Source organism: Convolutriloba macropyga, unplaced genomic scaffold (assembly GCF_964194025.1).
Source record: "Convolutriloba macropyga unplaced genomic scaffold, txConMacr16.3 SCAFFOLD_428, whole genome shotgun sequence".
NCBI classification, from domain to species: domain Eukaryota; kingdom Metazoa; phylum Xenacoelomorpha; order Acoela; family Convolutidae; genus Convolutriloba; species Convolutriloba macropyga.
In genome coordinates this window covers 50727-77296 of record NW_027449743.1, presented here as the reverse complement: position 1 = coordinate 77296, position 26570 = coordinate 50727, and the positions used below count along the sequence as shown (strand labels likewise).

The 26570-nt window shown below is 36.6% G+C and overlaps 1 pseudogene; it reads left to right on the top strand.

Moving 5' to 3' along the window:
• The window catches only part of LOC142355295 (uncharacterized), an 82028-nt pseudogene that overhangs the window by 5195 nt on the left and 50263 nt on the right, over window positions 1-26570 (top strand).

Below are 26570 nucleotides of genomic sequence, written 5' to 3'. Positions count from 1 at the left end.
TGTCAAAGTCTTTATGAATCACTTTATTGCTGTTGTTAAGATGGTGTCTTTGCTACTGACCAAGAATGCTAACGTCAACTCTTCCGATAGAACAGATAGACGACCTCTTCATTGGGCAGCCTTGATGGGTACGTAGTGTTCCTCTAAATTGAATGAGTTGAACTTTGAATACTGAATGAAATGAAACAGGCTAATATTATTAAAAACGATCATGGCTATTGTCTAGGTTATCCCGAGGTTGTGAAAACATTGCTTTCAAATGGTGCCGAAACAACGTTCAAGGACAAAAAGGTAATTTCAGTCTGTCACTTTAATTCAAAATATTAAAATGGAACTGAAGCTGGAAATCACACGCATTGATCAGTTCGATAAAACATTCAATATTATAGAGCAATGATTCAACACTAAATTTTACAAGCATGAAATATACGTGGAATTGAAATTATAGAAGCAATTAATTACATGAAATTGCAAAATAATCTTCAAATGAAATCAGGAACCTTTTAGATGGTACCAGAGCCGAACTTCTTGTTACGGGAAATTCTAGTATCGATTCAGAGTAGCTGAGAAAGTTCGAACTTAAAAAGCCTGTATTAGAAATCTGAAACTGCATGGCTTATTAATGCGCGCGGTCCTTGCAGCTGTTTTTTGCAATATGTAAATAATACAGGAAATTTCGTGTGAAAAATTTGGTGCTATCAATGGCTCGCGAATGAAGTTTGATGGGAGTTTGACCCCTCCCACTTAATCCCCCACTCTACCTCATTCCACCCGTTGCCGCGCACACTCGACCCCTCCCCGGCCTTCCTCGCCAGTTGTTTCAGCAGTCAGTTGGCCTGACTGTCGCGTTTAACGTTATTGCCCGGCTACAACCCCTCTCCCTACGGACAGGGACTGAACTGAAGCAGGGCAGGTAACAATAGAAAAGAGACCTGTCAGTCGTTCGAGAGCAAATCGTCCGACATTAGTCGATTATGATTTGCTAGTTGATACGAATCTATAATTGATCTCAAATAAAGTTCGAAGCAATTATTATGATCGTGTCTTTTTGGAATGCAAATAAAAACGCTCGACCGTTCTTATTCTCGGACATTTATTATGCTTGCTTGAGTGATTTGATTTTCGATTTTTTTTCGAGCTCGCCTTTTCGATTTTTTAGGTGATCGAAATTGCTCTTGTAAGTCGGATTATTAATTGCTCTGGAACAAGTTTGAAGCAGTTATTGTAAACGTGTTGGTCTTTTTATGCAAACTTTTTGCTTGACCATTTGGACTTTTCTAGTGACTTTTGCGCCCTTGACGTTTTCGGTTTGTTTGATCTAAATTTCTCCCTCATTTATAACAATTGAACTCAAGCAGTTGAACTCAAATTTGCTCAATAAAAGTGCGCCGAAATTAGTGTCATTTTTAATTGCTCTCAAACGAAGTGTGTAGCAATCATATTGGTCCTGTTGGTCTTTTTTAATGCAATTTTTTGCTTGACCCGATTTTTCGTCTGACCCAGTTGACTTTTCGTCCTCAAAAACGGGATAAACACAGCGCTCAGCGGGCATTAAGTGCTCTCAGAGCCTTTCAGCTCACTAGTCCTCAAGTATGCGGTTCACAGAAACTGTTTTGGAGACATATACTTATGGTGTGAAGGGCGTTTAAAGTGGCGTTTCAAGAATTATCTGACGAGTAATTTTTCATTTAGGGCAATCAAGCTATACACTTTGCGGCTTCCTCTGGTCATTGTGGAGTTCTTCTTCTACTTATAGAAGCTGGGTGTGATGTGAGTATCATTCTTAATGCCTTAAATGTGGAATTGTCACAATATCAACTTTATGATGTGGCTTTGTCTTTTATAGATATAAATACTGCAAATATGCCACAATATGTTTTTTTTAATTGGTTACGTCAGACACTTTGAAAGACTCAAGTCCGGGTTGTTATATGCCAGATTCCAAAGTTCAGGATTATATAACTTCCAGTGTGTGTTTCAAGCAAGGTTACGCGACTCTGCTTTGAATTTCCGACTTACATCTCTTGAAATGCTTTGCGGTTCTCAAAAAAATCGAATTATTTTGACTTAGTAGGAGTGACGTAAAGTATACTAATACTTCAGGTGAATGTGTCGAATGTAATGGGTGATACACCTTTGCACCTAGCGTGTGTTAACCACCACACACAGGCAGTGAATGAACTACTAATGAATAATGCAGATCCACACTCCACTAATGCAAGAGGGTACACTTGTCTCCATTACATATCTCCTTTCGAGGGTTCCAGTGACATTATCACCAAGTTGATCCTAGAAGAATGTGAAGTGAACAAACCGGCTAGGAATGGCCAGACCGCCTTGCACTTGTCTGCACTAGCTGGACGCTTGGATCACTGCGAAATTCTTATCAGGAATGGTAAGCAAGGAAAATTGAAGTTACAAAACTGACATAGCAGTGACTGAAAATAAAATAAAAGCAATCAATGTTTCAGACCCCGTTTTGAATGCAGAAGTAGGATAGCTCTAGAGGATAAATAAGTGGTAGACCGTGATGTATATCTATCTCTATGAGGAATTTTGATCGCCGGGTTTGCCTTTTTCAAGAACCTTTGTTAAAAGCCGATAATTGTCTATTGGTTTAAGTTTGAAATTATTTTTGTTACAAGTATGATATCAATATCAATGTTATCAATATAAGCTACTAAGTCGTTATTGTATGGAGGCATGACTTTAAGTGATTTGATTGCAGTTCACACTACGCAATTGCAGAGTGTATGATGTAATCACTTCATTTAAAAATAACGTTTCCATTCTATGCCGACTGAGTAACTTGATAACATTCATCTTGTGGTATTGACATATTATGTTTGGAAATAGATCGTTCAGGTTTAATTCTAGGGTATATTTAGGTGCGTGGCTTGAGTGTGAAGACCAAGATGGAAATCGGGCACTGCACTTGGCTGCATATGCAGGTCACTCTGAAATTGTCAGTCTGCTGATTGAAAGTGGAGCCAAGTATAGGAGGTAAGTGGGATAAAAATTGCTACAGAGGATCAACAAGAAGGTTTCGTTATGTCTGTAGCCTTGTAACGCTCCATGCCCTATCATCGGAAATGTCTGCTCTACATTTTGCTACAAAGAATAAGGTGCAACTGAAAACAAAAACGAGAGTTTGAGTTTCCAATTTATTGACATCAATTATAACAAGAATAACCGTGAAATAGTTGCTTCCTTTCTAAGTGGAAAAAGATCAAGAAAGTAAAGGGTGGTGAAAAGCTGGCAGTATAAAATTTTGGAAGTACGTTGAAGAGAATAAGTTTTCGCAAGCTCAAAAATAAGAATTTGTTAAATACCCTCGTTTAGAGTTTTTCATCTTTACAACCGTAATTTCAAACAGTCAATAGTTTACAGATGCTTTGAGGACCCTTTAAAAAGTATTTTTAGCTGCGAAGCTGTACGCCGAGCGGAGCTATATTGCGGTGCTTTTGGTTTTTTTTTACTACTCGAAGAGGAGTATTGGTCTTCCTAAGGTTTTTTTTTAACCGGAAGTACTATTTGTTCAGGTGGCGTTTTGACCTAATAGTGAAAGTGAGTAAAATTGCTGTGTGAACTAACTTTTTGAGCGAGAGTATTTTTATGCGCTGCGTTATGTTAGTGACTTTTTGAATTTGAAATGAGTTTTTGAGAGATAGGCACATAGATGACAGTTCTTAGCCGTGTTTTCGTCCATTTGTCCCAATTTTTTTGTAGCTTGGTTTTTGCACAAGTAAATTTTGATCGATGCCGCATGAATATGCGGCCATCTGAAACCGATACCACAATGTTTTTGAGAGCCGAATAGTGCTTTTCACGTGCAAAATGGCGCATTTCTCAATTTTGTCAATTTTTGGCTTTATTCACGAATTTCTTCTTTTTTGGATCTTTGAGAGGACTTTCTCTTCACCAAATTAGTAAATATGGCAACTTCTTTTTATTGGTTCCTGAATTGGATGCCTCTTGTGACGTGAGGTATTTTTGTTTAATAGCCGCGAAGCGATAGCTGAGGCTATTATTTGCCTTCTCTTGGTTTTTTATTTATTTTGTCGTCACGATTTTTGTTACGACCATATGACGTCACAACCACTTCGTCTGCTTTTTGTTCATTCGTTCATACAATTTCAACTGAATTGCGTGACGTCATTTTTCACTCTTAGTGGAGCTAGTTTTTTGTTCATTCGCGTGATTAAATTTTTGGTCACACGTGACTTACCTCACTCTCAAAAATGACTTCCTCACTCTGAAATTGACTTTTCGTTGCTTTAATTCAAAGAGATAAGGTCAAATGAGTGCTTGTCACTCTAATTGAAGGTTATTTAAGAGCAACTAATAGAAACAGCACTAAGTTATGCAGCTTCTCAATCAAAATTTCAACATCTCAGCCCCTAATGAAAATAATTGTTTTTGGTCTGTCTTTTTACCTTCTTTTTGAGACTACAGATCTATGAAGCTATTGCGGCTATTTTCTGGCAATTTGCCAGCTATGTTTTATAAAATTGTGCTCATACTGATTCGATTTTGGGAATGTTGTCCAAGTTTTCTAAGTTTATTGTTTAATTGCCGCCGTCAGCTTTTCAACGGCTATTATTTAGGCGCTCTCCTTTTTTTAATTCGCTTTACCTTCAGGTTTTTCGTTTTACATAAGTCACAATTTTTACGCTTGTCTACTGGCTTACTTAACTCACTGTTTCAACTGAATGGATTTTAAATGCTTTCACTCACTGAATTACCCAATTAGGGTTTTTGGTTTCGTTTTGTTGCTAAATTGAATTGTTTTTGACAATAACTCTTTGAAATTAATTGAAAATGTTTACCATATTTTGAACATTTCAAATTGTTTTACTATTGCGCAGTTGAGCTCTTTGCACTTTCTACTGATGCAGGAGGATAGCCATCTAATTGTTTCATAACAAAAGAAATAAACCTCGATTGCTTAATAACAAAATAATCATATTTTACCTCATTTTTTTAAACGGTTTTTAGAGTTTCCAATTTAATTTTTTAGTTTTTCGAAGTTCGATTTTTTATCTTTTTCACAATGTCTGTATTTTCCATCTTCTAGCATGTTTCTTTCAACATTCCCTTAACACCTATAGTTTTATAGACACCGCCTTTATTAGATTGAAATTTATCGATTGGAAAAAATAATTCTCTTTTTCCTTTGAATTTTTTTTGTTTGCAATTGATTTTTTTAATAATATGGCACTGAAATTTTGCTAGCTTCTTTTTTCAAAACTTCGAACGACACTCTTTTTCTGCTATGGTTCTTAAGTCTTGGTTTTCGTGATAGTTTTTGCGTTTGATTTTTGTTCTGTTTCTTTAATTTTTTACATGATTAATTTCAGTTCGATTAATTTGTTGGCCATCTTTTAGTTTCATCGCGTTCTTTGTGATTTAAAGCGACAATTAATGTGCAAAGTTTATTTATTTACCAAATTTTTTGGCCATTTTAGCAGTATTCAAATTTTTCTTCAAAATTGGAAGGTTTCGTGAGCCCAGCACGGCTTGATTATTGCTGCTCGCGCATTTTGATGTTTTCAATGGCGAACAAAAATTTAGTTTGTTTTAGATAGAGGAGTAATGCAATTTTTTTGTTGTCTCGGCACGTGGACTCAATAATGACTGGTCAAATTGGGTTTTTAAAAAGGCCGAACTAGCATGCTTGTTTTTACGACTTTGAATAAGTTTTGTCTTTGTTTCTTGTTGATTTTTCTTTTAATCACAATATTAATGACTTTCATTGGCCTTCTATTGCAGCCAGATTTCATCCATTTAATATTTTTGGCAGCAAATAGTTTTCATGCTTGTTTCATGCAACCATTGGAGTGAGTTTTCTAAATAAAATCCGCCGTTTTTTGTTTTCTCGTCACTCTGTCCCTTAGTGTAATTAATAAAGCAATTAATTTTTTCGTTTTTAAGTGTTATATTTAGTAAATATTTAAGTGTATAGTAACGTGTACGCAATTTTGCGTTTTTCAGTTTTATTGGAGCGCATTTTTTCTTCATCGGCGTGAATAGGTTTTTGGTCACTGCGGTGCTTTTGGTTTTTTTACTACTCGAAGAGGAGTATTGGTCTTCCTAAGGTTTTTTTAACCGGAAGTACTATTTGTTCAGGTGGCGTTTTGACCTAATAGTGAAAGTGAGTAAAATTGCTGTGTGAACTAACTTTTTGAGCGAGAGTATTTTTATGCGCTGCGTTATGTTAGTGACTTTTTGAATTTGAAATGAGTTTTTGAGAGATAGGCAAATATAGATGACAGTTCTTAGCCGTGTTTTCGTCCGTTTGTCCCAATTTTTTTTGTAGCTTGGTTTTTGCACAAGTAAATTTTGATCGATGTCGCATGAATATGCGGCCATCTGAAACCGATACCACAATGTTTTTGAGAGCCGAATAGTGCTTTTCACGTGCAAAATGGCGCATTTCTCAATTTTGTCAATTTTTGGCTTTATTCACGAATTTCTTCTTTTTTGGATCTTTGAGAGGACTTTCTCTTCACCAAATTAGTAAATATGGCAACCTCTTTTTATTGGTTCCTGAATTGGATGCCTCTTGTGACGTGAGGTATTTTTGTTTAATAGCCGCGAAGCGATAGCTGAGGCTATTATTGGCCTTCTCTTGGTTTTTTTTCTTTTGTCGTCACGATTTTTGTTACGACCATATGACGTCACAACCACTTCAAGTCTGCTTTTTGTTCATTCGTTCATGCAATTTCAACGGAATTGCGTGCTGCGTGACGTCATTTTTCACTCTTAGTGGAGCTAGTTTTTTTTGTTCATTCGCGTGATTAAATTTTTGGTCACACGTGACTTACCTCACTCTCAAAAATGACTTCCTCACTCTGAAATTGACTTTTCGTTGCTTTAATTCAAAGAGATAAGGTCAAATGAGTGCTTGTCACTCTAATTGAAGGTTATTTAAGAGCAACTAATAGAAACAGCACTAAGTTATGCAGCTTCTCAATCAAAATTTCAACATCTCAGCCCCTAATGAAAATAATTGTTTTTGGTCTGTCTTTTTACCTTCTTTTTGAGACTACAGATCTATGAAGCTATTGCGGCTATTTTCTGGCAATTTGCCAGCTATGTTTTATAAAATTGTGCTCATACTGATTCGATTTTGGGAATGTTGTCCAAGTTTTCTAAGTTTATTGTTTAATTGCCGCCGTCAGCTTTTCAACGGCTATTATTTAGGCGCTCTCCTTTTTTTAATTCGCTTTACCTTCAGGTTTTTCGTTTTACATAAGTCACAATTTTTACGCTTGTCTACTGGCTTACTTAACTCACTGTTTCAACTGAATGGATTTTAAATGCTTTCACTCACTGAATTACGCAATTAGGGTTTTTGGTTTCGTTTTGTTGCTAAATTGAATTGTTTTTGACAATAACTCTTTGAAATTAATTGAAAATGTTTACCATATTTTGAACATTTCAAATTGTTTTACTATTGCGCAGTTGAGCTCTTTGCACTTTCTACTGATGCAGGAGGATAGCCATCTAATTGTTTCATAACAAAAGAAATAAACCTCGATTGCTTAATAACAAAATAATCATATTTTACCTCATTTTTTTAAACGGTTTTTAGAGTTTCCAATTTAATTTTTTTTTTTAGTTTTTCGAAGTGCGATTTTTTTATCTTTTTCACAATGTCTGTATTTTCCATCTTCTAGCATGTTTCTTTCAACATTCCCTTAACACCTATAGTTTTATAGACACCGCCTTTATTAGATTGAAATTTATCGATTGGAAAAAATAATTCTTTTTCCTTTGAATTTTTTTTGTTTGCAATTGATTTTTTTAATAATATGGCACTGAAATTTTGCTAGCTTCTTTTTTCAAAACTTTGAACGACACTCTTTTTCTGCTATGGTTCTTAAGTCTTGGTTTTCGTGATAGTTTTTGCGTTTGATTTTTGTTCTGTTTCTTTAATTTTTTACATGATTAATTTCAGTTCGATTAATTTGTTGGCCATCTTTTAGTTTCATCGCGTTCTTTGTGATTTAAAGCGACAATTAATGTGCAAAGTTTATTTATTTACCAAATTTTTTGGCCATTTTAGCAGTATTCAAATTTTTCTTCAAAATTGGAAGGTTTCGTGAGCCCAGCACGGCTTGATTATTGCTGCTCGCGCATTTTGATGTTTTCAATGGCGAACAAAAATTTAGTTTGTTTTAGATAGAGGAGTAATGCAATTTTTTTGTTGTCTCGGCACGTGGACTCAATAATGACTGGTCAAATTGGGTTTTTAAAAAGGCCGAACTAGCATGCTTGTTTTTACGACTTTGAATAAGTTTTGTCTTTGTTTCTTGTTGATTTTTCTTTTAATCACAATATTAATGACTTTCATTGGCCTTCTATTGCAGCCAGATTTCATCCATTTAATATTTTTGGCAGCAAATAGTTTTCATGCTTGTTTCATGCAAACCATTGGAGTGAGTTTTCTAAATAAAATCCGCCGTTTTTTGTTTTCTCGTCACTCTGTCCCTTAGTGTAATTAATAAAGCAATTAATTTTTTCGTTTTTAAGTGTTATATTTAGTAAATATTTAAGTGTATAGTAACGTGTACGCAATTTTGCGTTTTTCAGTTTTATTGGAGCGCATTTTTTCTTCATCGGCGTGAATAGGTTTTTGGTCACTGCGGTGCTTTTGGTTTTTTTACTACTCGAAGAGGAGTATTGGTCTTCCTAAGGTTTTTTTAACCGGAAGTACTATTTGTTCAGGTGGCGTTTTGACCTAATAGTGAAAGTGAGTAAAATTGCTGTGTGAACTAACTTTTTGAGCGAGAGTATTTTTATGCGCTGCGTTATGTTAGTGACTTTTTGAATTTGAAATGAGTTTTTGAGAGATAGGCACATATAGATGACAGTTCTTAGCCGTGTTTTCGTCCGTTTGTCCCAATTTTTTTTGTAGCTTGGTTTTTGCACAAGTAAATTTTGATCGATGTCGCATATATATAGTACCTCGCCATTGCGCTCTCTTAAATTGATTGCGCTAGCTTTATTTAAAGATGAGGTCAACTGTGTATTTAACTCTAAATGAAGATTAATTTAGGGCTGCAAATAGAAACTACACATTTTTTACAATTTATTCTAAAATCGTGGTTAGAATAAATTGAAGTTTTACAATTTATTCTAAAATCGTGGTTGGAGAAATCATAGTTTAAATCATTTCTAAGTTCAGTCAATTCTCATAAAGTTTTCTTTCGATCAGCCTTGTGCCCACAAATCACCATGGTGCCCACGCAATTAAGCATCTGCCTTTTATTTGTTCCCAGCATTATTCTAAAATAACATCTCTGCAAAGTAAAATCAACTGAAATTTTTCTTTACATCGTTTTTAATTGCTCTCGAGCGAAGTTTAAGGTAATTATTGTAAACGTGTGTGCCTTTTTTATGCAAAATTTTTGCTTGACCATTTTTGCGCTTTTGTTCGTGAACATTCTCAATTGACTTTTTCACGCTTCTCTTCTTAATTTTTGTGTGATCTCAATTGCTCTCACTCCGAAGAAAAGTTTGATGCTGAAGTAAAAGTGATTGTAGGATAGGGACTCACAAGGGCCGGATAGCTGAGTGCTTTATACTTCTGTTGAGGACTCCGGAGGCCGCGGTTTCGAATCCGACCCTTGTTTGATGCTTTGCTCTCGTAAACAAAAATTTATCTAGGCTATGGCCCTGGAATTAAATTGCGCCGGTTGTTGCTCGAGAATAATTTGTCCGACGTTAGTCGGTTTGTTTTATTTTTTCATTTTCGTTCAGTTTCCTTTTGAGACCATTGTCTACAATGCTATCGCTGCTATTTTCTGATTATATACCAGGTGTTTTGAACATAGAATAGGAAACTCTTTTTGATGAGCGATTATTTTGCGGGCTAAAAGTTTATCTCACGGCAGTTTGCAACATTTTTGCATATGCTTCCTACATGTATAATTTACCATGATCAGTGGATTGATATAGCGGATATTTAGCTTCGTGTTAAATCAAATTGGTCCATCCTTATATGCCAGCTATCATTTTTGAACAATTCATTTGCCAATTTGAGGAAGGTTAATTGGGAGATGCATGCCGAGTGTTGCTCGATGTTTTAGCTGTGGTCAAAATGGTATGTCAGCAATGCACATGGCTGCGAGCACTGGAAGAGTTGACTGTTGCAAGCTACTTCTTTCTAAAGGTATCTATCGGGTGAATGAAAGCAGTTCTACGCATATTACTAGTTCTTCATTCTTACGATGTAAGCATGTTAATTTGTGATATGCGCTGGGTAAAATTATTGCTACTGTTTGGTGATGTGTCTACGGATTATATGTTGCGCTTGGTTTCAGCTCTAATCGACACTAGAATGGGTAAGTAATGACAGTTACAAATGTGACGCTTTCTATTCTTAGTTACACGCTAATGAGATCAAAACCCTCTCAATTATCATTTGACAAGATGGCTAGTTCTAGTTTAACACATTTGACATGCATAATGGGAAAGGTAATTCATCTACCAGCCTGACTTGTGTAGGAATCTATGGACCTCTTGTGGTGGAAACTAGCGACTTGCTGTGCAATATTTTGTATTGGAGATTGAAATTGGTATTGATATATGATAAGGTTCACAACCCGGCTTAGTTGTATCTATCATATCATGCTCAGGATTTTTTAAAAAAAAGATCATGGAAAATTTAAAATGATGAAAATAAGGCGTATTTTAAAATAATTTAATCTTGCTTATAAATAGAAGGATCAATTACGTGTTGGATAAGCTTTCCCTTGTCGTTTTATGTAGTGAGCTGACACTTCTCTTTATGTTCACTAATAGTGGCAAGATCTGCTGGTCATCTATGTTAAACTTCTCTCACTTAACAGTCTGGATTCAGTGGTAGCTTCTCTTTTGTAGAACAGAAAGTAGGCTCTTTCTTTCTCTTTCAGACCTGGTCACACTTTCCAAAAATTTTGCTTGAATTTTGTGGCATTGCTTTGCTTAAATGGTACTTTTCGAGCACCCTTTTAATTATGACCTTGAAGTAAAGTTATTGACCTTCACTTTACTGACAGCTGAGAGTCATAGTGTCTGAGTTTTTCCACCCCCTCCTTAAAGAGAAAGAAAGAGTGCTGAGTTTGCTTCCTATGATTTGCTGGAATGCTACTAATGTTCCTCCTTTCTAATTTGTTGTTTCAGACTTTGAAATCGACATGGAAGACGGAGAAGGGCGCACATGTTTACATTTGGCTGCTCTCAGCGGGTAAGCCGTAGTTCAGTCTTGACTGTCAGAATGAAAACAATTTGAAGTCGGTTTCATGCGGTTCACGCAATTACACATGACAATGACAAACGCAATTGATCTGTGCTAAATAATAATGTTTGCATGCTGGTTGATTGCATTGGTTATGGTGGGTGGTTAGAAGGTGTTTTTAGAAATGAGAAGTGCGTGGAACTGCTCATCAAAGCGGGGAGTGATTTGAATGCTGTGGACAGTGGTGGGAGGAGTTCACTACATTATGCCTCTAATCTGCCCTCTCTCCTAGCTGTCACAGCTCTGCTCCAATCTGGTGCTTCTGTCAATGCCACTGACAAGAAACAGGGCACTCCTCTACACTACGCTAGTCTCTCCGATCACACTGGAAGGTACGATAATCACAAAAGGATTATTAACTCACCACTAGTCATTGCGTCAATTGCAAATAGGCCAAGACACCGCACAGCCTTTGTACAGATAAATTTAAGTATGACCATCCTTGTGATCCTGTGAAAAATTGTCTTATAGCATACAAGTCTTACAAGGTCTTATTAGTTGCCCTCAAACAAAATTTATAGCAAGTATATTAGTTCTGGGGTCTTTTTATAGCTGTGAAGCTGTAAGCTGAGCGTAGCTATATTGCGGTGCTCTTGGTTTTTTTTACAATTCAAAGAATTTGAATTGTATTGGGGCGCTGTCTTTTTTTTTAATTTGTCCGACGTTAGTCGGTTTGTTTTATTTTTTCATTTTCGTTCAGTTTCCTTTTGAGACCATTGTCTACAATGCTATCGCTGCTATTTTCTGATTATATACCAGGTGTTTTGAACATAGAATAGGAAACTCTTTTTGATGAGCGATTATTTTGCGGGCTAAAAGTTTATCTCACGGCAGTTTGCAACATTTTTGCATATGCTTCCTACATGTATAATTTACCATGATCAGTGGATTGATATAGCGGATATTTAGCTTCGTGTTAAATCAAATTGGTCCATCCTTATATGCCAGCTATCATTTTTGAACAATTCATTTGCCAATTTGAGGAAGGTTAATTGGGAGATGCATGCCGAGTGTTGCTCGATGTTTTAGCTGTGGTCAAAATGGTATGTCAGCAATGCACATGGCTGCGAGCACTGGAAGAGTTGACTGTTGCAAGCTACTTCTTTCTAAAGGTATCTATCGGGTGAATGAAAGCAGTTCTACGCATATTACTAGTTCTTCATTCTTACGATGTAAGCATGTTAATTTGTGATATGCGCTGGGTAAAATTATTGCTACTGTTTGGTGATGTGTCTACGGATTATATGTTGCGCTTGGTTTCAGCTCTAATCGACACTAGAATGGGTAAGTAATGACAGTTACAAATGTGACGCTTTCTATTCTTAGTTACACGCTAATGAGATCAAAACCCTCTCAATTATCATTTGACAAGATGGCTAGTTCTAGTTTAACACATTTGACATGCATAATGGGAAAGGTAATTCATCTACCAGCCTGACTTGTGTAGGAATCTATGGACCTCTTGTGGTGGAAACTAGCGACTTGCTGTGCAATATTTTGTATTGGAGATTGAAATTGGTATTGATATATGATAAGGTTCACAACCCGGCTTAGTTGTATCTATCATATCATGCTCAGGATTTTTTAAAAAAAAGATCATGGAAAATTTAAAATGATGAAAATAAGGCGTATTTTAAAATAATTTAATCTTGCTTATAAATAGAAGGATCAATTACGTGTTGGATAAGCTTTCCCTTGTCGTTTTATGTAGTGAGCTGACACTTCTCTTTATGTTCACTAATAGTGGCAAGATCTGCTGGTCATCTATGTTAAACTTCTCTCACTTAACAGTCTGGATTCAGTGGTAGCTTCTCTTTTGTAGAACAGAAAGTAGGCTCTTTCTTTCTCTTTCAGACCTGGTCACACTTTCCAAAAATTTTGCTTGAATTTTGTGGCATTGCTTTGCTTAAATGGTACTTTTCGAGCACCCTTTTAATTATGACCTTGAAGTAAAGTTATTGACCTTCACTTTACTGACAGCTGAGAGTCATAGTGTCTGAGTTTTTCCACCCCCTCCTTAAAGAGAAAGAAAGAGTGCTGAGTTTGCTTCCTATGATTTGCTGGAATGCTACTAATGTTCCTCCTTTCTAATTTGTTGTTTCAGACTTTGAAATCGACATGGAAGACGGAGAAGGGCGCACATGTTTACATTTGGCTGCTCTCAGCGGGTAAGCCGTAGTTCAGTCTTGACTGTCAGAATGAAAACAATTTGAAGTCGGTTTCATGCGGTTCACGCAATTACACATGACAATGACAAACGCAATTGATCTGTGCTAAATAATAATGTTTGCATGCTGGTTGATTGCATTGGTTATGGTGGGTGGTTAGAAGGTGTTTTTAGAAATGAGAAGTGCGTGGAACTGCTCATCAAAGCGGGGAGTGATTTGAATGCTGTGGACAGTGGTGGGAGGAGTTCACTACATTATGCCTCTAATCTGCCCTCTCTCCTAGCTGTCACAGCTCTGCTCCAATCTGGTGCTTCTGTCAATGCCACTGACAAGAAACAGGGCACTCCTCTACACTACGCTAGTCTCTCCGATCACACTGGAAGGTACGATAATCACAAAAGGATTATTAACTCACCACTAGTCATTGCGTCAATTGCAAATAGGCCAAGACACCGCACAGCCTTTGTACAGATAAATTTAAGTATGACCATCCTTGTGATCCTGTGAAAAATTGTCTTATAGCATACAAGTCTTACAAGGTCTTATTAGTTGCCCTCAAACAAAATTTATAGCAAGTATATTAGTTCTGGGGTCTTTTTATAGCTGTGAAGCTGTAAGCTGAGCGTAGCTATATTGCGGTGCTCTTGGTTTTTTTTACAATTCAAAGAATTTGAATTGTATTGGGGCGCTGTCTTTTTTTTAAGATCTGTTCACTCATTTTCATGATTTCTGAAGTATAATTGGAGTAGTGATTTTGGTCTCGTCGAAACAGGAAGTGGAGCGAAAAAGCGAGTGGTTATGCGGCGTGAAATTTTTTTGCTCTAAATTTAAAGTAGAGTGAGAAAACGGTGTTTGAACAAAAATTCGCCTTCTCGCTCGTGGTTTTTTGTTCACATGCGGCAATTTCACTTTGGTTTTTACTGTTTAATAGCCGCCCTCATCTTCTCAGCCGGCTATTATTGCGCTCGTATTTTTTTTACTTCGTCAAACTTTTTTTCGCTTTACCATTTTGCCGCTTTTTCGACATTTTGCGTGAAATCTTTTTGACTTCTCTAGGCGAGTTTCTCTCTTCTCTCATTCTGCTAAAAGTGATTTTGAACATCAGTTGCGCATCAAAGCAATTCAAAATGAACAGAGTAAGTATAAAAAGTTGAAGTCAGAAATAGAAACGGGATAAACCCATAAAGCCCAATTGTAGATGCCCGCTATTTGAACGTCGTTCCTATAAGTCTTAGTTACCACCTCTAATGCTTATTGGTGTTGATAGTAGCCCCTGTAGCCTCTCTCTAAGAAACAGAAGTATGTTCAACTACGAAATGCCATCAAAATAAATCGGACTTAAAAAATTTTTTTGTACAAAAATCTTTTTTTTTTTCAATATATTCTATTCGTTCAATCCCAATCATGCTTATTGGAATCAACGGCGGCTATTTTCCGGCAATCTGCCGGGTATGTTTCGATTTTTTGGATCGGATTTTCTAAATGGTTTTCCCAATCCATTCATAGTCCGTTCTAGGTCTAGTTTTCTGTTTAGTCAATGAAAATTGTTTGAATTGTACGTCAGGACTTGTCCTGCTATGTTTTTTTTGTTTCGTCGTCTGACGCTCTTTTTTCGTTTTACATTTGTTCACACGGCAAAGCTGTAAAAGTCAAATTTTCTGAATGACTTCTTCCTCTCACTAACGGCATTTGCGCGCGTGACGTCATTTCTCTCTCGCTATAGCAAAAGTTTTTAGGTTGCATGATTAGATTTTGATCATACGTTACTTACCTCACTCAATAAATTGACTTTTTCACTTTAAGGTCAAAGGAACTCATATGTGCAGTAAAGGTCCCTAATAAGAGGCTTCTGTGGAATGAATCTTAACAAGCTTTATTAATTTTTCGCTGAATGTTTTTTACCTAGTTTCTTGAGCGGCGTCGATTTTTCAATTTAGATCTGTTTCTATCTATATTATATGGCACGCAGGTCTATTCTTTCGCAGCTATTCAGGCAATCTCCCGGCTATGTTTTCCTATTTTGCGCGTCTTCATTGGGTGGTTTTATGCTTGCATTTAGTTTTCTTGCTTGCATTTAGTTTTTCTTGCTTGCATTTAGTTTTTCTTGCTTGCATTTAGTTTTTCTTGCTTGCATTTAGTTTTTCTTGCTTGCATTTAGTTTTTCTTGCGTGCATTTAGTTTTTCTTGCTTTCATTTAGTTTTCCCGTGATTTTGCGATACGACTGATTTTAGCTTTGAGATGTTTTTGTTAAGCACAGCACACTCGTTCATCCCCCATCCGCTTCATTTCACCCCCTCAGTAAAGCTAAAGCTAGCCTCCTTAAGCTGCAGTCAGCCAGCTACTGACGAAGCCAACCTCCGGCAGTCGCTTGAGAGCAATTCGTTTGACGTTAGTAGGTTGTGTTAGTTGCTGATGTATTTGTTGATTTTGATCATCTTAAAATTATGTAGTCTTAAAATGTTTTGACGTCTATGCGTTCCGAGTGGTGACGGCTTAACAAATAGACGTACCAAAATGTAGAAATTTCAACGAATGTGATTGGTTGAGAAATTTAAAACACTGTACCTTTATGCGTTCAGTTAGCCTAAATTGGATATAGCCTAATGCTAGATTACATTTTCTACCACATCTGGTTATGCCTCAGCGGCCCGTGGGACTTGATATGAATCTATCACAACCAAAAGTGAGACCAGTTTTCTCCCAAAAAGAGTATAATTTTTCTATTTCGGCTTATTGCGATTTCTCAATTTTACGTTAACACGCATATCCTATTTTAACACATGGAGAATTTGTTGAGCAATCAGCCAATCAGAAAACAATATTCGTAATTTCTCAATTGTGACTGGCCAGCAGTAAAGTTTCTATATTTGGTACGTCTGCCATTTTCTCTAGCGGCGCTCCAAGTGTATGTGTGTGTGCTGCGATGCTAGATAATGCGTGTAACGGTGATGTCTCATTAAATAGACGTTCGAAAATGTAAAATGTTCAATGTATATGATTGGTTGATTAAATGGAAAAAATGTAACTTTATGCATTCAATAAACTAAATTTGACATAGCCTAATTCTGGCTACTATTTTTTCCTATCGTGTGTGGCCATGGCAATGCCTCAAGGACCGATGGGATTTGTTTAATCCAAAAATTATTTATTTTCTCTTTCGGCTGAAGGCGATTTCTGAGCATTTTTATGTTAACGTTTACATTGTATTTTAAAATATGGGAAATTTGTTGAATGCAATATCGATCAATCAGCCAATCACAAATCAGTATTAGCATTTTCTCAATTGTGATTGGCCAGCAATACCATTTCGATATTTTGAAACGTCTGCCATTTTGACTAGCGCCGCTAGTAGCAATAGACACGGCAATGACAGTCATTAATGAGTTAATGGAATGAATGAAATTTTGTATTTTAGTACTGTAGAGTGCCTTCTACAGAACGAAGCAACTGTGTCTGTATTCGACGAGCAAGGCTTCACTCCAATACATTATGCCACAATGAAAGGCCAAATTCCCTCCCTTAGACTGGTATGAGCATTTTCTATTTACTTTCTCTCTGTTACTATACGCCATGTAATAGAATTCCCTCCCTTAGACTGGTATGAGCATTTTTAATTGCTCTCAAACGAAGTTTGTAGCAATTATATTAGTCCTGTCGGTCTTTTTTATGCGATTTTTCGCTTGACCGATTTTTCGTCTGACGCTTTTGACTTTTCGTCCTCAAAAACGGGATAAACAGGTAGCGCGCAGCGGGCATTAAGTGCTCTTAGAGCCCTTTCAGCTCTGTTTCAGCTCAAACTGTTTTGGAGACTTAAACTTATGGTGTGAAGGGCGGTTCTTAGAGGTTGAAGACACCCCCACTGTAGACCCCCCCCCCCCCCCCCCACAGAAAACGTCCTTAAGGATTTGATAATAAGTTACTGAAGAAGTTTTCTGCCATTGATTAGTTTTCAATTTTTGAATATGACAAAGTTTAGCATTTTTTAAAATAAAACTTGCATTTTTTTAAGTTTTTGAAAATTTTTGTCAGTTTTTAGGTTTCTCCAGCCTCAAGGGCCGAGGAACCTCCTCTAGGGTTTGACATTATATTTTCCAATTGTAATGGAATGCTTTTCAGGATTTCAACACCACAAATTTTAGCATTTTTGTTTTTACAAAATTTGCTATTTTTCAATTTTTTGACATTTATTGTCTTTATTAATAGCCGCCTCATCTTCTCAGCCGGCTATTATAGCGCTCCTATTTTTTTTTTTACTTCGTCGAATAAAAAAAATTTTCGCTTTACCTCATTTTGCCGCTTTTTCAACATTTTGCGTGATATCTTTTTGACTTCTCTAGACTAGTTTCTCTCTTCTCTCATTCTGCTAAAAGTGATTTTGAACATCAGTTGCTCAGCAAAGCAATTCAAAATGAACAGAGTCAGTATAAAAAATTGAAGTCAGAAGTAGAAACGGGATAAACCCATAAAGCCCAATTTTAGATGCCCGCTATTTGAACGTCGTTCCTATAAGTCTTAGTTACCATCTCTAATGCTTATTGGTATTGACATTAGCCCCTGTAGCCTCTCTCTAAGAAACAGAAGTACGTTATCTTCAACTACGAAATGCCATCAAAATAAATCGGACTTAAAAAATGTTTTTGTACAAAAATCTTTTTTTTTTCAATATTTTCTATTCTTTCAATCCCAATCATGCTTATTGGAATCAACGGCGGCTTTTTTCCGGCAATCTGCCGGGTATGTTTCAGGTTTCTCAGCCTGACAGAAAGTCTCCGTTAGGGTTTGGCAATAAGCTACTGGAAATTTTTTTCGGTCATGGATTAGTTTTCAACTTATATTATCAAAATTTGTAGCAGTTTTTTGAAATTTTTCGTCATTTCTTAGGTTTATCCAGCCTCAAGAGCCACATAACCTCCTCTAAGGTTTGATAATAGATTGCCGAAAAGATTTTACCGGCCATGGGATGGTTTTCAACTTTTTAACATCAAGAATTCTAGCAGTTTTTTTGATAAAACATGCATTTTTTCAGTTTTTTACTTTTATTGTCCTTATTCAAGTTTGTCCTCACCCAGGGGCCAGAAAACCTCCTTGAGGGTTTGATAATAAAGTAATAAAGAATTTTTATTGGCCATGAATAGTTTTCAACATTTTAACATTACAAGTGTAAGCAATGTTTTGATAAAACTTGAAGTTTTTTTTGAAAATTTTGTCATTTCTTAGGTTACCCCAGCCTCAAGAGCCAAGCAACGTCCTATGGGGTTTCGTTATAGGTCATCTCATAGCTTCTAATTGTAATGGGATGTTTTCCAAATTTTAATATCAGCAATTTTTAAAAATGTTTGCAAATTTTTTTTAAGTTCTTTGAATCTTTTTAGTTTTTGTTTTTTTTTCTGGTACCAGGGTCCTAGGGATCTTGTCCAAGGCTTGTAATAAGCTGTTGCGTAGTTTTTAGAACTAATGGAATGGGTATCAATTTTAATGACTCCAGCTTCAGCAGTTTTTTTGATAAATTTTAATTTTTTTTCAAATTTTCATAAAATTATTATCATGTTCCAAGTTTATGGTTCTTTATGAGCCAGTGAAACTATTTAAAGCATGAAATAGAGATAATGGATATTTTCTTGAGACAATGAATTGGTTTTGAAGAAAATTTTAGCAACCTTTTTTTAAATTTTGCGATTGTTTTCAAAACTTTTGACTTCTTTTCCGAGTTTAACGATCATTACTGGCCAACGAAGCTTTTCAAGTCTTGCAAACAGGTTACTTGACATAACTCCAGATACAAAAAATAGTTTTGAACATTTTCACTGCAAAATTTGGAGGCTTTTTAAAAATTCTTCAATATTTTGCAAATTTTTAAAATATCAGTTATTTGATTTATTTACTAACAAGGCTAGAAAACTAAAAGTTGCATAGTCGAATCAAGCTAGAGCTAGCCTCACTGAACCTTGGCTAGCTACTGACAAATACATCCGCTCGCCTGTTCTTTGAGAGCAATTCGCCCGACTTTAGTTGGTTATGTTCTAATTACTTTCTTTGTGTTACTATGCCCCATGTAATAGAATTGATTACTTCGGTCATGTTTTTTAATTGCGAAAAAATAAAAACACGAGTAATTCGAGCTACCTTAATCTTTAATTATTAATAGCCGCCCTCATTTTCTCAGCTGGCTTATATAGCGCTCCTTTTTTTTACTTCGTCGAACTTTTTTTCGCTTTACCCATTTTGCCGCTTTTTCGACATTTTGCGTGAAGTCTTTTTGACTTCTCTAGGCTAGTTTCAGTCTTCTGTCATTCTGCTCAAAGTCCTTTTAAACAGCAGCTGCTCAGCAAAGCAATTCAAAATGAAGAGAGTCAGTATTAAAATTCAACGTCCGAAATAGAAACGGGATAAACCCATAAAGCCCATTTTTAGTTGCCCGGTACTTGAACTTTGTTCTCATAAGTTCTAGTTACTATCTGTTGGTATTGATACTACTCAGTAGCCTCTCACTGAGAGACAGGAGTATGTTCAATTACGAAATGACAACAAAATAAATCGCACTGAAAATTGTTTTAATACAAAAGTCAATTTTTGTTGATGTTTTCTTTCCTTTCAATCCCAAGAGTTATGAGAATCAATGGCGGCTATTTTCCGGCAATCTGCCGGGTATGTTTTTGAGCAAGCGGTGCTCTTAGTTTGAGTTGTTTTGTAGTGTATTCTTACGGCTCAAAGAGGAGTGTTGTTGGAAAATTTTTTTGATCGAACCCGCTTTTTATATTAAAACAGGTTGTAATGGTGAGTGCCTAACGTCAAAACTAATTGTTTATGTCAAGCTGAATTAGGAGAAGGAAAGTGTTAAAGCGTTTTTCTCATATTCCGTTTTGAGTGAGAAAGCGGTGTGCTGGTTTTCTCTAAATGGTGAACTCTCTCAATTGCGTGAGGAGTCTCGAAAGTTCATTTTTTTTGGCTGTGAAGCTCTATAGCGTTGTTTTTAGGTTCTTAGTTTTTTTTTACAAATCAGTGTTAGTTTACAGACTGGACGCTTATTATTTTTTAAATGCGGCGAAACGAGTTGGAAAGGAACCCTTATTGGCGGCGTAATGCTGTTTTTCACAGTTAGGACATTTTCATGCCATGTCCCAGGGTCTCGGATAAAAATAACAGCTGTCAGAATCCCCCAACATTTCTCGATTTTTGGCAATTATGCCGCCAATCGCGTACAATTCGTTTTGAAAAAAAATATTAGGGCGTCCCTTTGCAATTTTTACTGGTCGCTGTTTCTGCATCAAAAATAGGGTAGGGTGGGGTAGGTCTAAAACCAAAGTCTAAAACCAAATACCTATATACCCTGAAACAAATAAAAGTGGGTTTCTCGAAATTGTTTTAATAAAATTGTTCAAATTTTTGCATGCGACCCCGAATAGCCGAGAAAATGAAAAGTCCGTTAGTGAAGTTTTTGATTGAACTTCTCCTTCATGGGTTTTTGGGCAAATTTTGGGCTCAGTTTTGCCCAATTTTTGGGTTATTTGCTCTAGTTTCTTTTGTGTTAACTTTTGCGCCTTTTTTTGTAAGGGTGAATAATGATTAATTTTAGTTGCAGTCTCGTACACGTAAACAGTTTTCTGCTAACTTTTTCCAGTTTTTCAGAAAATGTACATTATTGACCCATTTTTTTTCGTTTTTGAAAATGTTTGAAGTTTTCTCCTAAAATTTTTTCACTTTTTTCATGGTTATTTTCGTCTGTCGTGGAAAATCATGTCGATTGTAATAAGGTTGGTTGGGTGAAAAAGTTAACAGATTTTGAAAAAACAGATTTTCCAAAAAAAAAAACATTTTTTGACGGTTTTTCTTAAGGGCTACGTTTCAAACCATAACCTTTAGCAATCGCCCGAAAAGGCCAAACAAGAGTCTTAGGACCTATAATTAGCCCTAAACATCAAAAATTCAATTGCTTTAAAAGTTTTTGAAAAAAGTAATTAGAAACTCACAAATTTTTGAACCAAAATTGTAACTTATCGAACTTTTTCAATGTTAAAAATTTGAAAAATTTACTAGTTTTTCTTGCTCACAATTGTTGTTGTCACTTGTTCGCATCACCTAATTACCTCATTTTGAGTGCCTTTGGATTTTGAAAAAAATGGAAATTTTGGAATAAAAAATTGCAAATTATGGCAGTTTGGTCCAAATTTTTAATTACTTCGGCAAAAAAAAGTTCACTGGGCATGTATGTGGGGCTTGCCGCACATCATGCCCCTACTGAAGGTCAGATTTTGAGCCTGACTTTGTTATCCTTGAGAGAATCAGTTTTAAAAAAATGTTTTGCGGAGTTCAAGCGTACTTTGGCCCAAAGAACAAGAGGGCGCTATAATCTTCTTTGCCACTTAATTAAGACAAGATAATGTAAATAAGTAAAACTCCTGTGAGGACAATCTGGTAACACAGGAACACGTGGTCCGTTTGGGGAACTAATAACCTCTAGGTAGATCTTATATACTCTCGTGGAATAGAAGCAATATGACGGTAGTAAAGGTCACAATAATTTTTCTGTCAAATGTTTTTGGTAAGTTTTTTAAAACATCTCTAAACCGGTTGGATGACCAAATTTGTTTCCTCATTAAAAATGCTTTCTGGGCAAAAACCACAGTATTAGTATAGACAAAGCAAAAACTGTATAGACAATAAAAGCAAAAGTTTTAAAATCCCACCTATCATTTTTGATTTCACCTAAGGCTGTCACAGCTTACCAAAGCAAATTAAAGCTGGAAAATTCAAAAAAAAATATTGTCGCTCCAAAATCTTTTCATAAATTTCATTTTTGTAAATTATCAATTTTTTTGCAGATATAAATTAAGGAGCAGTGTTTAATTAATTGCTCTTGAACGAATTTCATAGCAATTATTGTAAACGTGTTGGTCTGTTTTATGCAAATTTTCGGCTTTACCATTTTGCTTTTTTCTTCTAGAACATTCTTTGACTTCTCAAGTGACCTTTTCACGCTTTCGTTCGTCATTTTTGAGTGATCTCTATTGCTCACTCCGAAGTAAAGCTTGTTACTAATATAAAGTCGGTTGCAGCATAGCAGAAATGAGGGGCAAATAACACAGTCAGTATTGCATATGGTTATTAAGCGGGAGGTCATTGGTTCGAATCCCGGTAGGGTCAAATCTTTTTGCACCCGCCTATCGTTCGAAAGCAATTCTTCCGACATCTGTTGTTTTTTGTGTTGGTTTTGTCTGCGTCTATATTTTATCAGCGGAGCTGACGGTTTGGAAATTGATCAATCTTGCCGGGTGTAATTCTTCCGACATTTGTCGGTTGTTGTTTTTGTTTTTGTATGCGTATATATAATATCAGTGGAGCTCACGGTTTTGAAATTAACCAATCTAGCCGGGTGTAAAATTAGAAGCTGCTTGTTTGGAAATGTTGCTTTTTCTCTTTATTCTTGCTGCAAAGCTGTTAAGCGTAGCTATATTGCGATGCTCGAAGAGGAGTAGTGATGGTATTCTACAGGTTTTCAAACCTGACGGAAATTTGTTCTTTACTTGAATTTTAGACCTTTGTTTTTCGAACATTACCTTCTGTTTTAGAACCTTGAATTCTATTTTTGAAGATTGTTTTTAACAGTAGCCTAGTTTGTAATATATAGCAATTGGGAACTGCTTGTACTATTTAAGGTAAACAGGTCAGTTGGAGAATTTTTGATCTCTTACAAGGCCCTCGAATCTAGCCTACCTGTGATCTTTTCCTTTTTTTAATGTAATATTTCGCTTGATTGATTTTTCATCTGACACATATGACTTACCGTCCTGAAAAACGAGATTAGCCGGTAACATCGGAGGCCATTAAGTTCTCGCCAAGACAGTTTTGGGGAGACAATTTTATGGTGTGAAGGACGAATTTTTAATCTCTTGAAAGTTTTTTAAATCTCTTGACCCCCAGTTTTTAATCTCTTGACCCCCAGTCCACCCTCCTCCACCTGGCGGTTTGAACTGCCTCTCGTCCAGCCCTACCAACCGTACCCCCATCGCTTGCTGCGGTGTGCTGGTTTTTCCCAATTTTTTCTGGAAGTACATTCTCATTTTTTTTCACGTGTTTTTGTTTTTTTTTGGTTCTGCCAATAAGTGTTTTACTCCATTTTTCTGTCTGTGGCTTTTTTGTTTGAATTTTTTTCACAACAGCTTACGATTTTCAGCTTTTCTCGACAGAACGTTTTAATAGCTTTTCCATGCTCTTTGGCTTGGGTTATTTGCGCGACTTTAAGTTATTTATCTTATCTTTCATTAGTAGTGAATCTTGAACTCCATTGTGTGATTACTTTTTGATCACAGACACTCGCACTTTTAACACTAACATTAAAGTCATTTTAGTTTATTGCAAAATTTTTTGAAAGTTAATAAACGACTTCCTTGTAATATAAGCTGTGAATAATAAGACAGCAACCAAAATCAAAAAAGGCAGTTTCTAATTGCTCTTAAACAAAGTTTGTAGCAATATATTAGTGCTGTTGCCTTTTTTATGCAATTTTTGCCTGGCCGGTTTTTTGTCTGACCATGTGACTTTTCGTCCTCAAAAACGGGATAAACCAGTGAGGCCCAGAGGGACTTCAATTTCTCTGAGAGCCCTACGTTTTACTGGTGCGTGTTTAGGAGACATTTCATCCCCCCTTTTCATCCCCTCCATTGCACCCGTAACACAGGACGCTCGCTCACCGCCCCCCCGCCCCACTATTCGCTCCATCCCAACGCCAATTCGTTTACTCTTTCTTCAGAAACTTTTTTACGCTTGATTTCTTGGTTTTTGCGTGAGCTAAATTTGTCGCATTCAGAAATCATGTCTTGTGCTTAAAAAAATTGATTGTAAGGTTAACGACCACAAGGACCTGATAGCCGAGTGGTGAATGCTTACGACTGCTTGCAATTCTTATGCCGGTGGTTGGGGATTCGAACCTCTCGGTTGTCAAATCTTTCTACTCCGAAAAATGTTCCTAATGAAAAACCCCCTTTGGTATATATATCTTCCCAGTTTTTTGTCTCTATTTTTGTCGTCCTTTCCTTCCGCTCTCTCTCTCTCTCTCTCTCTCTCTCTCTCTCTCTCTCTCTCTCTCTCTCTCTCTCTCCCTCCATCGCTCTTTCTTTTTCTCTTTCTCTCTCTCTCTCTCTCTCGACTTCAATCTCGGTCTGTAATTTTTGCGGTATCTGCATATTTTTGTTTTTCCAGTTTCTATCTGATTTTATGTCCTGTGTATTTTTTCTTTTTCTTTCCTCCCTTTCTCTCTCTCCTTCTCTTTTTATCTTCCTCTGTATGTCGCTATCTCTCTCTCTCTCTCTCTCTCTCTCTCTCTCTTTCTCTTTGTTTGTGTCTGACTCTCCATATCAGTTCCTTTCTCTGCGTATAAAATGCTCTTATGAAATTTTAGGAATTTATTGTAGTCGTAAATGGCTTTTTTGATCTACCTTTCAATCTTTTTCTCTCGTCACTTTTATAAATCTTTTCTTTCTTTCTTTCTTCTCTCTTTCACTTCTATTTTCTGAAACTTATGCGGTATCTAATTTTTTTTTGATTTTTTTCGAACTTTTAACAAGTTGATTTTTTATCCTCTCCGTCTTTCTTTTTTCTGTCTCATCTCTTTATCTCTTTAATCTCTCTCTCTCTCTCTCTCTCTCTCTCTCTCTCTCTCTCTCTTACCCTTCTCTCTCTCTCGCTCTCTTGCTCTCGTTCTCTCTTTCTCTCCTTCTTGCTCTCTCTCGCTCTCTATCTTTCTCTATCGTTTTCTCTCTCTCCTCTCTCTCTCGCTCTCTTTCTCTATAGCTTTCTGTCTTTCTCCTTGCTCTCTCTTTCTCTCTCTGTCCCGCTTTTATTCTCACTCTCCCTCTCTTTATCTCTCTCTCCTCTCCCTCTCTCTCTCTCTTTCTCTCGCCCGCTCGCTCGCTCTACTTTCTCTTTCTCTGTAGCTCTCTCTCTCTCTCTCTCTCTCTCTCTCTCTCTCGCTCTTTTTCTCATTTTTCTTTTGCTCTCGTTCTGACTCTTTCTCTCCTTCTTTCTCTTTTGTTCTCTCTTTCTCTCTCTGTTTCCCACCTCTCTCTCTCTCTCGCTCTCTTGCTCTCGTTCTCTCTTTCTCTCCTTCTTGCTCTCTCTCGCTCTATCTTTCTCTCTTTCTCTTTCTTTCCTGTTCTATCTCTCGCTCTCTCTTTCTCTATTGTTTTCTCTCTCTCCTCTCTCTCTCTCTATCTCTCTCGCTCTTGTTCTGTTTCTCTGTCTCTCCTCTCTCTTGGTCTCTCTCTCTCTCTCTCTCTCTCTCTCTCTCTCTCTCGCTCTTTCTCTATAGCTTCCTTCCTCTCTCTCTCTCTCTCTCTCTCTCTCTCTTGCTCTCTTTCTCTATAGCTTCCTGTCTCTCTCTCTCTCTCTCTCCTTCTCGCTCTCTCTCTCTCTCTCTCTCTCTCTCTCTTTCTCTCGCTCGCTCTACTTTCTCTTTCTCTGTAGCTCTCTCTCTCTCTCTCTCTCTCTCTCTCTCTCTCTCTCTCTCTCTCTCTCTCTTTTCTTACTCTTTCTCTCTCCCGCGTTCAATCTCAATCTCTCTCTCTGTGTGTTTTTTTTGTTTTTGTTTTTGTGTGTGTGTGACTCTCCATATCAGTTCCTTTCTCTACGTATAAAATGCTCTTGTGAAATTTTAGGAAATTATTGTAGTCATTAATGTCATTAATGGCTATTTTGGTCTACCTTTCAATCGTTTTCTCTCGTCATTTTTATTTTTATCTTTCTTCCTCTCTTTCACTTACATTTTCTTAAACTTTTGCTGTATATAATTTTTTATCAATTTTTTTTCGAACTTTAAACAAGGTGATTGTTATCCTCTCCGTCTCTTTTTTCTGTCTCATCTCTTTTTCTCTTTCATCTCTCTCTCTCTCTATCTATCTATCCATATCTTCTCTGTCTCTCTCTCTCTTTCTCTTTTCCCCTTCTCTCTCGCTCTCTTTCTCTCATTTCTCTTTTGCTCTCGTTCTGTCTCTTTCCTTTTTGCTCTATCGCCCTCTCTATCTTTTTTTCTCTCTCTTTCTCTTTTCCTACTCTCTCTCTCTCTCTCTCTCTCTCTCTCTCTCTCTCTCCGCCCTCGCTCTCTTTCTCTCATTTCTTTTTT